This window comes from Rattus rattus, chromosome 15, assembly GCF_011064425.1.
Source record: "Rattus rattus isolate New Zealand chromosome 15, Rrattus_CSIRO_v1, whole genome shotgun sequence".
Taxonomy (NCBI): Eukaryota; Metazoa; Chordata; class Mammalia; order Rodentia; family Muridae; genus Rattus; species Rattus rattus.
The window spans coordinates 31,061,381-31,074,875 of record NC_046168.1 but is presented as its reverse complement, the minus strand read 5'-3'; positions in this window follow the sequence as shown (position 1 = coordinate 31,074,875).

Here is a 13,495-nt window from a genome sequence, read left to right as displayed (position 1 = left end):
ACCCATGCTGGGCTGGGCTTCGGTGACATAGCCGTCTTTGAGTCATTCGTGCTCCTGTAGTAATTCCTTTAAGAAACTCCAGTGAAATTCTTTGGCTCACCAAGTTGGACTTTGGTGCTCTCCTTCTTGGTTCTGTTGTTGGCTCAGCATCCAAGTCCGTGCTTGTTCACAGCTCGGTAGGAGTGATGTGAACACAGCACATTGCAGCAGGACAATGATGTCCGTGTGCTCAGATGGTCCCTAGATCTAAAAGTAAAGCCTAACTGTGTAACTCCTATAGGAGAACACTTGTTTAAAGTTAAGGTTGCATTATAGGAAAGTCGCATAGTTGTGACACCAAATTATTCAGAAAAGAAACTGACTGATTGCATTTCATCGAAATTATTCTCATTGAAAGGGGGGAAGGCAGGCACAGACTGGGAGAAGGAGTTGTAAATTGTTGGTCTGAAGATAGGACGGTAAACAGCATATGTAATAGCTCTCAGTGCAGTAAAGCACTAGGTAGGGGCCTGAGAACTAGCTCAGTGATGAAAAGAACTTGCTGTTCTTTCAGAGGACCCAAGTTCAGTTCCCAGCACCCATATCTGGTTTCTCATATCCAACTGTGACTCCAGTTCCAGGAGATCTAGTGCCCTCTTCCAGCTTCTTCAGATACTTGCATGCATACACACACACACACACACACACACACACACACACACACACGCACGCACACGCACAATCGAACCCCCAAAACATCAGAGTTGAACAGACAAATTCACTTATGTTTTTCATGTCAGTTAAGTATGTGAAAATGTTCTCAACATTATTACCCAAAAGAAATACAGAGAGTGACCCTACAAGGTGGGCACTGCACACCTCTTGGGCATGCCAGGCCTTGGTGCATTTGGATGTCCAGCTAATCCAGCATAGAAATTTCTGTGCCACTGTTGGAGATGGAAATGATTCACTTAGGAAGATGATTGGCAGGCTCTTTGGCAGTTACGCATGTACTGATCATATAATCTATTCACCCTGATAACCAACCATAAGAAAGGATGTAAATGTCTATAGATACAAATGCTTAAACATCCAAGACAGATTTATCTGTAAAAGGAAAAACTGAAGGAGAGCCATGGATACATGAGTATACTGTAGTATATCCGTTTAATGGAGCACTGCTCAGCAATAGGGGTGAGCTATCGGTCCGTGCTCCAGGTTCGATGCTCATGCTGAAAGAAAGCCATACGAACACTGTAAAGAGTCCGTCCTGTAAGAGTCCATTGATATGAAAGTCCAACTTACAGCGACAAAGCAAATGGGTGGCATCTGGGGACAGGTTAGGGCTTGGGGACAATGGGACAGAGGGATGACAGAGCAGCTATGGAAACTGCTGAGGTGATGATGCATATGTTCAGCGTCTTGATGGCGGCTATGGCTTTCCTGACTTACACATAGTCAAAGCATGTCAACTAGGTGCTTTTCAGTCTGGGTGGCGTGTTCCCTGTCGCTACACAGGAGCTTGGTGCAGGTCTTCCCAGAGCCCAGGAAGTGCTGAGGTTATCTGGGAAGGGTCTCAACCTTCTTATGCTGTGACACTGTAAAACATGCCCTCATATTGTGGTGACTCCCAACCATAAAACTATTTTTGTTGCTACTTCATAACTGTAATTTTGCTACTGTTATGACTCGTAAGTGTAAATATCTATGTTTTCCGATGATCTTAGGCAAACCCTGCGAAAAGGTTGTTAGTCCTCAAGGGGTTGCAACCCACAGGTAGAGAACCTCTGTTTTAGAGTCTCGCCTCTGTGGACATGATGTCATATTCTAAGCACAAATAGGTCACTGTGTCATTTTCCCCAGGTTTGACTCAGAAATTCATTGTAAGCATAGATGATTGTGAAGTTAACTTGGCTGACTAAGGTCTCAGTGAATAGAAGAAAGTATGTTTGAAAGTTCTATTGTCCAACTGAAGTACTGTGGCCATCCATCTGTTAGCAAATACAGATGGTCCTACCCACAGTGTGTCCATTTTCCCCTTTGTGTGTATGCATATGTGTGTGCTTTTGCATGTATATCTATGTGTATATGCATGTTTACATGTGTGCACATATATGTGTGTGCTTGAGAGTGGAGGCCAGAGGACAGATAGCCTTAGGTATTGCTTCTCAGGTGATGTCCAAGTTGTTTGTTCGAGACAGTCTCTCACTGGCCTGAGCTCACCGAGTAGTCTAGGTCAGCTGGTCAGTTTGCCTGTCTCCTCTTCCCCAGTGCTGAAATTGCAAGTGCTCCCTGCTACACACCACTTTGTGATGTGGGTTCTGGGGACTGAATGGAGGTCGTTGTACTTTCAAGGTTGTGGGACAAAACTTTTCCTGGGGGAAAGGAGCAATACACATGCCTACTCTCCCCAGATAGGAAACTCATGACACATCAAAGTATACCCAAGTATACCACTCAAGTGACTCTTAGTGAACAATGTGTTTTCGTGGGGTTGCTTACAGAAGTATGGGTGAGGGGTCACTTACATGATTAGGGACAACTCAAGGGCAGCTATGTCACCACAACCCACTCCCGGATGGGTGACAGTTCACAGAACTGGGAGCCTGGAGCACACTGCACAGCTTGCAGGCAGCTCAACGTGTTAGAAAGTGACCTTTCCAGGTGCCTCAGTTGGTCTAAACCCCGCTCCAGGCAGCTTGGCTGGTGCTTGCTTCTTGCGGTCAGCTGGTCTGGTCTCAGCTTTTCTCTTCTCTGAGACTTCTTTGCAGCTTAGCTTCATTCAGTCTGAGAGGAATGCTCAGTTTTTATTGCTTACTCTGGAGGGGAGGGACCTAGTGAATCTGGTCAATTTCAGGGACTTCCTAAAGCTATTTTGAGTTGGTTGCCTTCCTGTTGAAAGAGCTTCCTTGCAGGATGGGACATTATAATCTGGGAGGAAACTATTCTCCAACAGCAAGACAAGCACTTCATCAGGTGAGCTATCTCCCAGCCCCACAATGTTTCTGTTGTACAGTGGTACAAAACAGTGTGTGTTTAATGGGAGCCATACCTCACAGTTTGCATTTTGGTTTTTCACCATGGTTTTTCATCCTGTGCTGTGGATAGTCAAATGAGGCTTGGGGGTGGCAGCAAGCCACAGCTCCCAGTTAGCACATGATAACAAAGGGAGCCAAGTTGTATTCTGCAGTGCGTTGTGTAGCTGATGGAATTGTCTTTACCTGGTCTTAAAATAGGGGGCATATTTAGTCATTTATTTGTGATGTCCTAGGTGTATGTGTGCAGTAGTGATCAAACCAGATGTGTGGTGCTTTCTTTCCAAAGCTTGTAGAGAAAGGAAATTTAAAAATAAGTGCACAATTACACATTACAATAAGTTGAAAAGATTACAGATGCAAAGTGGCAGAGAAAGCTGCCGGGTAATTTCAGTTCTCTCCAGAAACAAAAAAAGGCGTTGCTCCAGTGCCCTCTAATTGTAGCTGCTTTTCTGTGCTGTGCCTTAGTAGTAATTATGCCGGCTTGACATTGTCAGGCTGTGAGTGGGGCAACCTGCCTGACAAGCAAGGCCTGAACGCTCTCTCGAGAGCTCCCCCCGCCCCCCCGAGCTACTGAGTCACTGCAACTTGCCAGAGCCTGCTGCCAGCCACTTCAGCCACTTCAGGTGACTGCGTGGCTCCCGGACACACAAGGGCCAGCTGCAGAGTCTGACCTCACTCAGCCACAGCCACGGCCAGGGCCACAGCCACAGCCACAGCCACAGCCACAGACACAGCCACAGACACAGCCACAGCCACAGCCACAGCCACAGCCGTGAATGTCAGCTCACTCTTCAGAGGAGAAATGACGGCTTTGTTTCAGAGTCCATGCTTATTGCCTGGCTCCCTCCCTGCCTCTGGCCCTTCCACAACTGTATTTGTCTTTTGGAAGAGCGATCTTGCCACCAGCCAAGAAAAGGCAAGTACTGTGGTCGCCCCTGAGATGTCTCAAACCACCGTTGTGACAAATGACTTATCAGGAGGAATTGGTGTTTCCAATTACGTTTGAGGTTTCTGTCATGGCATCAATGGATGGGTTAAATTTGAAGGAGTTGAAGGAGTTTGCAACCCCAAAAGAACAACAATACCAACCAACCAGAGCTCCCAGGTACTAAGCCACCACTCAAAGAGTACACATGGAGGGACCCATGGCTCCAGCTGCATGTGAGCAGAGAATAGCTTTGTTGGTACCAATGTGAGGAGAAGCCCTTGGTCCTGCCAAGGCTGGACTCCCAGTGTAGGGAATGTCAGGGCAGAGAGCTGGGAAGGGGTTGGTGGTTGGGTGGGGGAACAACCTTATAGAAGCAGGGACAAGGGTTATAGGATAGGACATTTATGGACAGGAAACCAGGAAAGGGGATAACATTTGAAATGTAAATTAAAAATATCCAATAAAAAATTCTAAACTGAGTCAAAAGAGATAAAAAGCTTTGGGATATAATATAGACAAGATATATAAGGGAAATAATGCATTCAGACTAGAGTCTAGGATGGGGAATCACTGTGTTTAGTTGTGTGTCCTCTGCTGAGCCCACCAGCACCCCACAGTGAACTTCAAGCCCACGGACATACAGAAGGCCCTGGCTAACCTTGGTGGGCCACAAAACAGAGCAAACAGACAACAGTGTCCCGGAGAGAGGGAGCTGTGGGCATGGGGTGCTGCTAGTAGGGTCATGGAAGATGAGGTTCAGTCTGCACACTGTACATATGTAAAGTTAGTTTTGAAGGTAATAAAAAGGACGTTTTCACTGTGAATTTCTCTGAGCCATGAAAACATTTTTTTTTTTGGTTTTTGTTTGTTTTGGGGTTTTTTGGTCTGTGCCATTTGTGGAAAGTTCATCTAAAATTTTTAACACAAATATGACATGTCAAAAGATTCCCAAGGAGGATTGGGTACAAATGTATCCATTAATGTTACGTTAACATAAAGTATCTGCTATGGTATGACATTTCCACAGATGCTCAACAAACCCCTGTAGTATCCATAACCACAACTGCCAAAAAGAGTTAGAACCTGACTTTTGTCTGTCTGTGCAGCGCAGGGGATCAAGCCCAGGGCCTGGCACTTGCTATGCTGCTCAGCTGTGTCCCCAACCCATAGCCCTCCTTTATACATCAAGTGACTTAGTAGACAGTTGCTTTGTGGACATTGAACTTGTACTTGTTTGACATGTATGAAAATGACAAAAGTGAAATCACCATGAATTTCTGTTAAGACTCATGGGAAGCTCAGAGCGCAGCCGTCCAGATGTGACGTTGGAATGTCATCCCCCATTCCGCTTTTGCTGCTGTGAGTGAGATAGGAAGTCAAAGTTCACTTCCCATAAATATTTGAAGAATGCCACAATTAGCAGTGGTTATTCTGGGTAATTGTTACACTACACAGCATAATCAAAGCCAAAAACCTTTTAAAAATTAAACGACAACCAGTTCACTTATCTTGGGAACCAGGTTAGAAAAAAAAAAAACTCCATTTGCTGTGTGTTTTGAGGGATCCTGTGATGACACTGATTGTCAAATAGAAAGCCTCATATCAGTCAGAAGCAAACTGCTAAAATTAACACGGTTTTTCTGTCTGAGACTTGGCTGGACAAGTTTCACTTAAAAATATATATTTATATATGCATATATTTCTATATATATTTATATGTATATATAAATATGTATAAACACATTTGTTTATATACACATATATGTACATATACATATATTTGTACACACACACACATATATATATGTATGTATGTGTGTACATGACTGTACATGACATAGATGTGTGGGTATACATGTGGAGGAGAACGTTTCTATCTAATTCTTCAGAGCTGGAGTTACAGTTACTTGCAGGATGCTTGCCCTCTTACATAAGTGCTGGGATCCAAATCCAGTCTTTATGACCGTTCAGCTGGTGCCTTAATGGCTGGATCATTTCTCCTGTCTCTTGGGGAAACATTTATGCTATTAGGTCTGTGAATTCCTAAAAGGTTCTGAAGTTGTAGAAAGAAAACAGCAAGAGATAAGGGAAGATGGGAAGGGGAACACCTTTATAGAAGGGGAGGGAGAGGGGTTAGGGGGCTGTGGAAAGGGAATAACATTTGAAATGTAAATAAGAAATACCCAATTTAATAAAAATGAAAAAAAGCTGGGACACAATCTGTCCATGCAAAACGTTTTCATGATCAGTCCTTAGGTATCTCAGCATGAAACATAGAAAGAAATGTAAATACATATTTTTTCACTAAACAGCACTTTGCTTTTGTCCTTAGTGCCCTCCTCTGAGGTAAGACAGAGACGATTGCAGTAAGCAGAGGCCCTCAGACTGCGTCTGTGTGATCAGTAAGAATGGCAGATGCTGTAAGAGCGCTTGGGAAATCTGTTAGGAACTTTAAACAGAAAACAAACAGATCTTTGTACTTGTCTAGGGATTGGGAGAATCAAAGAGAACTTAAACCCAGGGCGTTCCTCAGCCTGATTTGATACCACATGCTTCTCTACAGGATACGCAGGGCTCATGCCCACACTGACTGAGGGAAACAGCAGCCTTTAGGAAGTATCACTTGGCCCAGGGTCAAGGCTTTAGAAGCCTGTCACTGTGCTGCTGCAGTGGACACAGCCTGCTGTGCTGTGCTTCCATGGCTATGGTGCTCGCTCACAGAAGCTATGAAAGGCCTTGTAGGAGTAGACCTTGACCTTGGTTGCACTAAGTCATCACTGGAGAACTTGGCAAATGCTAATATCTGCTCTCCACCCTCAGAGATCCTGATTGATTCACTGTCGGCTGCTGGCCCAGATGTCAGGGATTGCAGAGTCTGAGGATGTTCCAAAGTTTTCTCAGGACACTGATTCTAGTGCCCTGTGTAGGGAGATTTATATGGTCACTTCTGCAATTAAGACCCAAAATGCTTCTGTCAACCTGAAAGTCTCCTTTGCACTGCGTCATCTTGACATATCACCCACTCAGCTTGGAGCTGTTGTCCTCAACCCGCACGGTGGCTCGAATGACCAGTGTTCTCCATGAGTTTACACATGTGCACACTTAGTCCCTAGGTAGTGATGCTGCTGGGGGGAGTTGTGGAACCTTTAACGTAGAGCCTTGCTCGAGGAAGTGTGGCACTGGGGCTGGGCTTTGATTGTGCAGTCTTACCTTCCTGTTTTCTCTCTGCTTCCTGTTCTAGCTCTCATGTCTGTCACTGTCAACCATGCCTCCCCTCCAAGATGGACTCCTATCCCTCTGCATAAGCCAAAATAAACACTTCCTTCCATAAGGCACTTTTGGTCAGGGTGTTTTCAGTCTGTCATGTCCAAAGTGTTCTAGAAATGGAATCCTTCAGTGGGAGCTCTTTCAGGTTGACTTCTTATCAGTATAGTGCACTCGAGGCCCGCCATGTCGTTGTGATGATCAACACTTCATTACATCTTACTGCTAGATGTGCTGTAGTTTGGGATGACTATAAAGCCATGTGGTTGTTGACTTGGAGATTTCTGTGTTGTTGGACAGCATGCCACTATATGCCTAGCTTTAAAGAAACGACTGCCAACGTTTTCAGAAGTGACGGTACTGTTTTGCATCAGTACTGGCTATCTACAGGACATTCACTTTCTCCATATTCTTGCCAAATTTGGCACTGTATTTGTGTGTGTGTGTGCATGTGTGTGTGTGTGTATGTGTGTGTGTGTGTGTGTGTGTGTGTATGTGTACCTGAATATAAAATGTGCAGCCCCAAGTCTCAGTCCCCCAAATCAGAGATTGCCAAAGACAAGGTTTTCCTAAGAACTGACATTTGTGATTTCATGTTCTCAAACATTTGAGAACTATTTTATCCAGAAAGACCAGGGCTTCAACTCTATGTTTCAGGTCATAGGTGAAAGTCCTCTAGGAAGAAACTGGATTTCAAAGATACTGCCTTGAGCCACTTTAGGACAGAGAAACCATTTGTTTTCTTTGAGGAAGGTGGGGACAGAGATAGCTAAGGCAGGATGCTGCAGGGTTGTACACATGTTGTAAGGGTTTGCTCTTAGCTCCCACAGAGCCTTAGTTTGGGTTGCCATTGCTGTGATGAATCACTATGGCCAAGGAAACTGGGCAGGAAAGGGTTTATTCAGCTTATACTTCCACATCACCGTTCATCATTGAAGGAACTCAGACAGGGCAGGAATGTGGAGTCAGGAGCTGATGCAGAGGCCATGGATGGGTGCTGCTACTGGCTTGTTCTTCACAGTTTGCTAAGCCTGCATTTTTATGGAACCCAGGATCAACCCAGGAACGTCAGCACTCGTACTTGGCTGGGCCTTGCACACAAGAACATATAAGAAAATGGTCTATGTTTGCCTACAGCCCAGTCTCAGAAATATTTTCTCAGTTGGGGTTCCCAATGGCGGCAGTAGTGCTCATTTAGGAGCCACTCGACCAGCCCTAGGCTCTTCCTACATGCTGGCTCTCTTTGTATTTATAATGCCGGGAGCAGGGAACATTATATTCTATATTGTAGATGAGGGAACCTGGGTTCCAAGAAGGCTGTTCATGGCTATTCCATAGGACTAGTCATTGACAAAACTGTTTTCCCTTCTGAAACCCCCTGCTTATTGTATGTTTTATACTCTAGTAATTACTTACATGCTTTTAGAAATTCATGAGCCTCCATCAAAACAAAAGAAACAAAGGAGAAGGAAATTGAGGAGGAAGCAGCAGCAGCCACAGCTGTAGTGATTTATATATATGTGAGGCTGGGGATGTGACTCCATGGTAGAGCACTTGCCCAGCATGTAGAAGGCCCTGGGTTCCATCCCAAGCCCTGCAAAAGACATGGATGGATGGATGGATGGATGGATGGATGATGGATAGATGGATGCATAGATAGATGGCTGTAGATAGATAGGTGGATAGAGACAAACAGACAGACAGAAAGGTGTTGCATATCTCTGACCATCTGTTGGCATTTGTATGACTGATACCTATCTCTTACTGAAGTTGTATTTTGAGTTGTTTCTCTGGTATAGCTCTGGCATTTGAGCTGTACACACCTCCCTGGTTCTATAGAGGAAGAGCATGGCCTTCTGAAAGATTAAGCTATGTACAGTGCTAACACTGATCTTCATCCTGCTCCCTGAGAACCTATAATGATGGGGAACTAAGTCACACCCTTTGAGTACACATGCGGCCTGTGTCCATTTCCACAGCTGCCTTCACTTGCTGACGTGAAATACCTGTTGTTTCTCAGCCTCCTTCCTGAGTCATCTTGGATGGTTGCCTTGATTCTCTGTGACATAATTGATATTTTCATGGCACACCCAGCCCACTGGTTCTATGCTGTTTTCTGTGTTTGCACCCCAGGTAAGTTGAGAGCCATGGGTACATGGGTCTGATGAAGTGGTTTCTTCTCTTTCCTACCCACATTTTAAACTGAAGCCTCTACCAAAGGCTCCTAGGTTTCCTGGACCAGAGTGGGGAAGTCCTCTGGAGACTAGTGAGGCGTCCACGGGAGGGCGAGCCAAAGCAAGCTTAAAGTAGAGGGCTCTATCCCAGAGAAGTGAGAGCTGTCTCAGACATAGAGCAATACCTGACATGCTGGCCGGGGGTGATGACAAAGGCCACCTATTGTCAGTCATGCTAATTTCTCTGGATGGGGCCTGTGGAACCACCTGTCTTAAAACAATCATTCACGGAGAGAATGGCAGAGTGATTTTTTTGCTGCTGCATCTGATTCTCACTGGTCAAAGCTGGTTCTTCTGAAGTCAGATGTCCTTTTATTTCTGTCATTTGGTCTTTTAGTTGCCTCTAGGAAGTGCTTCCGGTAAGGAGAAGGGAAGGAAGGTAACAGGTTTTTGCCCAGATAATAAGCCTCTCTGCCATTGTAATAAGCCAAACCAAGCCCAATGGAAAAGTATAAAAGTGGATTTGTTGGGAGCAGCTCCTAGGCCAGTTCACAGCCCCAGAGAACAAGACCAGAGAAGTACCACACTCAGGCTGAGGTGAGGGCATTTGATAGATCCTGGGCAAGGAGTGATGGCATATCAGCCAGGGGCTGGGATTGTCCCACACATGTTGTACAGCTGAACACCTGGGTGGGCACACCTGGGTGGGCTGGCAGGTTGCATCAGCTGTTGGAATTGGGTTTCTTGGTACTATTCCGTTGTTCAGAATTTTCTAGTACAGACAGGGTTGGACAGGAGGAATAGGGGTTCCAAGATAACAGGTGAGCAAGGGGCTCCAACAGAACAGACAGTTACATCTTCAGGTCGGGGGAGGTAAACATTTCTGTGGCAGGGACTGGGCTCCAAAGCACACAAGGCCCATGGAATGGGTACAGGCACAGCTGGCCTGACCATGTCGGAGGCTGCATTTGTTGATGACAGCAGGGATGGGATGACAATGGGAAGGCAGGTCTCTTCACTGAGCCAGCAGCAGGACCCCAGAGACAAGTGGGGGGAAGCTGGGGGTGGGCACAAAGCTGAGCTTTAGTGCAGCATCCTATCCAGTTCTGGGGTAAATGATAACAGTGGAGCTCTTGATTGCAAGTTACAGGATCAGACCCCAGCTTCAACATGTGTTGGATATGGAGGTAAGAGACGTTAGTACCTGGAGGATGGACTTGGAGAACAAGCAGTGATCATTGCAAGAGCAGGCAGCAGAGAAACTAACTCAGTGACACAGTAAGAGAAGGACAGTAAGAGGGACAGTGAGGGAGGGACAGTGAGGGAGGGACAGTGAGGGAGGGACAGTGAGGGAGGGACAGTGAGAGAGGAGGGAGGGACAGAGAGGGAGGGACAGTGAGGGTGGGACAGAGAGGGAGGGACAGCGAGGGAGGGAGGGACAGTGAGGGAGGGAGGGACAGTGAGGGGAGGGACAGTGGGGAGGGAGGGACAGCGGGGGAGGGACAGGGGGAGGGACAGTGAGGGAGGGACAGTGAGGGAGGGAGGAGGGACAGTGAGGGAGGGACAGCGAGGGGAGGGACAGTGAGGGGAGGGAGGGACAGTGAGGGAGGGACAGTGAGGGAGGGACAGTGAGAGAGGGAGGGACAGTGAGGGAGAGAGGGACAGTGAGAGAGGGACAGTGAGGGAGGGAGGGACAGTGAGAGAGGGAGGGACAGTGAGGGAGGGACAGTGAGGGAGGGAGGGACAGTGAGGGAGGGAGGGACAGGGAGGGAGGGACAGTGAGGGGAGGGACAGTGAGGGAGGACAGAGAGGGAGGGACAGTGAGAGAGGGACAGTGAGGGGAAGGAGGGACGGTGAGGGGAGGGACAGTGAGGGGAGGGAGGGACAGTGAGGGAGGGACAGTGAGGGAGGGAGGGAGGGAGGGACAGTGAGGGAGGGAGGGACAGGGAGGGAGGGACAGTGAGGGAGGGAGGGACAGGGAGGGAGGGACAGTGAGGGAGGGAGGGACAGTGAGGGAGGGACAGTGAGGGAGGGAGGGACAGTGAGAGGGAGGAGGGAGGGAGGGGGAGGGAGGGAGGGGGAGGGGGAGGGAGAGGGAGGGAGGGAGGGAGGGGGAGGGAGGGAGGGACAGGGAGGGAGGGACAGGGAGGGAGGGACAGTGAGAGAGGGAGGGACAGTGAGGGAGGGACAGTGAGGGAGGGAGGGACAGTGAGGGAGGGACAGTGAGGGAGGGAGGGACAGCGAGGGAGGGACAGAGAGGGAGGGACAGCGAGGGAGGGAAAGACAGAGAGGGAGGGACAGCGAGGGAGGGACAGTGAGAGACGGGTAGTGAGGGAAGGACAGAGAGGGAAGGACAGTGAATAAAGAGCCAGAAGAGAGCAGACCAGAGCACACCCCAAGCCACTCCTCAGACTCCACAGGCTTGCTTCTGAAGTAGGACAGAGGCTTTGAGTTTGTGATGGATTTAACTGTTTCCTCTCTCCCCTCTCAATTCACCTTTCTTCCCATCTGCCCTTATTTGGAAGTAGAGTCTTTGCCCGTGTCATCAGATTAAAGTGAGGTCTAAACCTAATATGGCCTCAGGAAACTGAAATCGGTAAATTTCTGCCCCTCAGGCCACACAATGTGTGGTATATTTTAGGGGTAACCACAGAAAATGAGCACAGTGCTAGGAAGCCAAGAAAGAAAAGGAGGGAGGAAAGAAAAGGCAGACCTAGAGCTAGCTAGTTAGCTAGGTGATAGACTCATAGACTATAGATGGATATAGGTCATAGATGATAGACAGACAGACAGACAGGCAGGCAGGCGGATGGACAGACACCCACTATATTGTTGAGCTCTGCACATTGCTAGGATATGCTGCCACGCTCATTTCATTGGCACAGCTGGTCTTGTAGGCACAGCTGATGCAGCCACCCAGGGCTCTGTCCTTAGACGCTTCCAGCACGCGGCTCAGTCCCTGCTGCTCCAGTCTCGATGCTGAAATTCTTCATAATTGTTTAATGAAGGAATTGTTGTTTTCCATTGCAGAGTCCCACACATTGAGTGACAAGTCCTGTCATTGGATGACATGGCACTTCTGCACATTAAATAGACTTTATCTCTGTTTGCATTTGGTAGTGACAAGATAGAAGCTGAGACACAATTAGGGTCAACAAACTACCCAGAGCTGCATCCAGAGCAGAGCCCTCTTGTGCAAAGACCTTTACTTTCAGCCCTCTTTGCAGATTCTATATCTCTCGACCCTGTCTAGAAGCTGAGATTTGCACAGAGGGAGGTAAAGGCCGACTGACTGGCTGTCACTCAGAGTGACATGTGGGAACCGGCCAGCATATCTGCATGAGCCTTGTCCCTGGTCACCTGGCCGGGAGGTACTTCCCTCATCCCATCTGGCAGTGCAATGGCAGGTTACTTTGTCAGTGTTCCTGTCAGGAACGTCATCCAGCAAAAGCAGGGCCGGACCCCAGGTTACCTTGCTTGAGTTCAGATAGAACTGTTGAGCTCAGGCCCTTGAATCGATGCTGACGCTTGGTCATGGTCACTGCAGTCAACCAGTAGACCTCTTCCTTGGTTCTGGACCTAGCCTTGCATTCTCCCACTGTAGCTGAACCCTTTGTTCCATGGGGTATTCTGAAGATCTCTTAGCTCACACCCATTCTCCCCCATGTTTGTGTGTTCAGTGGGCATACCAGCCTTGTCTTGTTCCCTTGATGACTTAATGTGGCCAGTCTGAGATTGGTTTAGGGGTTGCCATGTGATACAAACAGAATCAGTCAGAATCCCCATTAAACAGTAGCTAGAAGCTGGAGCTTGGTCTCTCTTCCTTTTTATAATGGAAAACCATGCAGGATGGTGGCTAAGGGGAGAAAGACAACTAAATGACAGAGGGTAAGACATAGATGTTAAAGACTACTATTTGACAAGATTTTAAATGATGGTTATTACCTCCTGGCACCAATAGAGACTGACTTGACTGACCAGTGGTCATTTAGACTTGTGAGGGCTTGGGTGGTGAAGAAACTCAACTGTTACAAAGGCGGCCCTTGTCTGCCACACACGGCGGCTCTAGTGCCATTCTCAGAATGTCGTATTTACAATGCTTAGGGACAGAA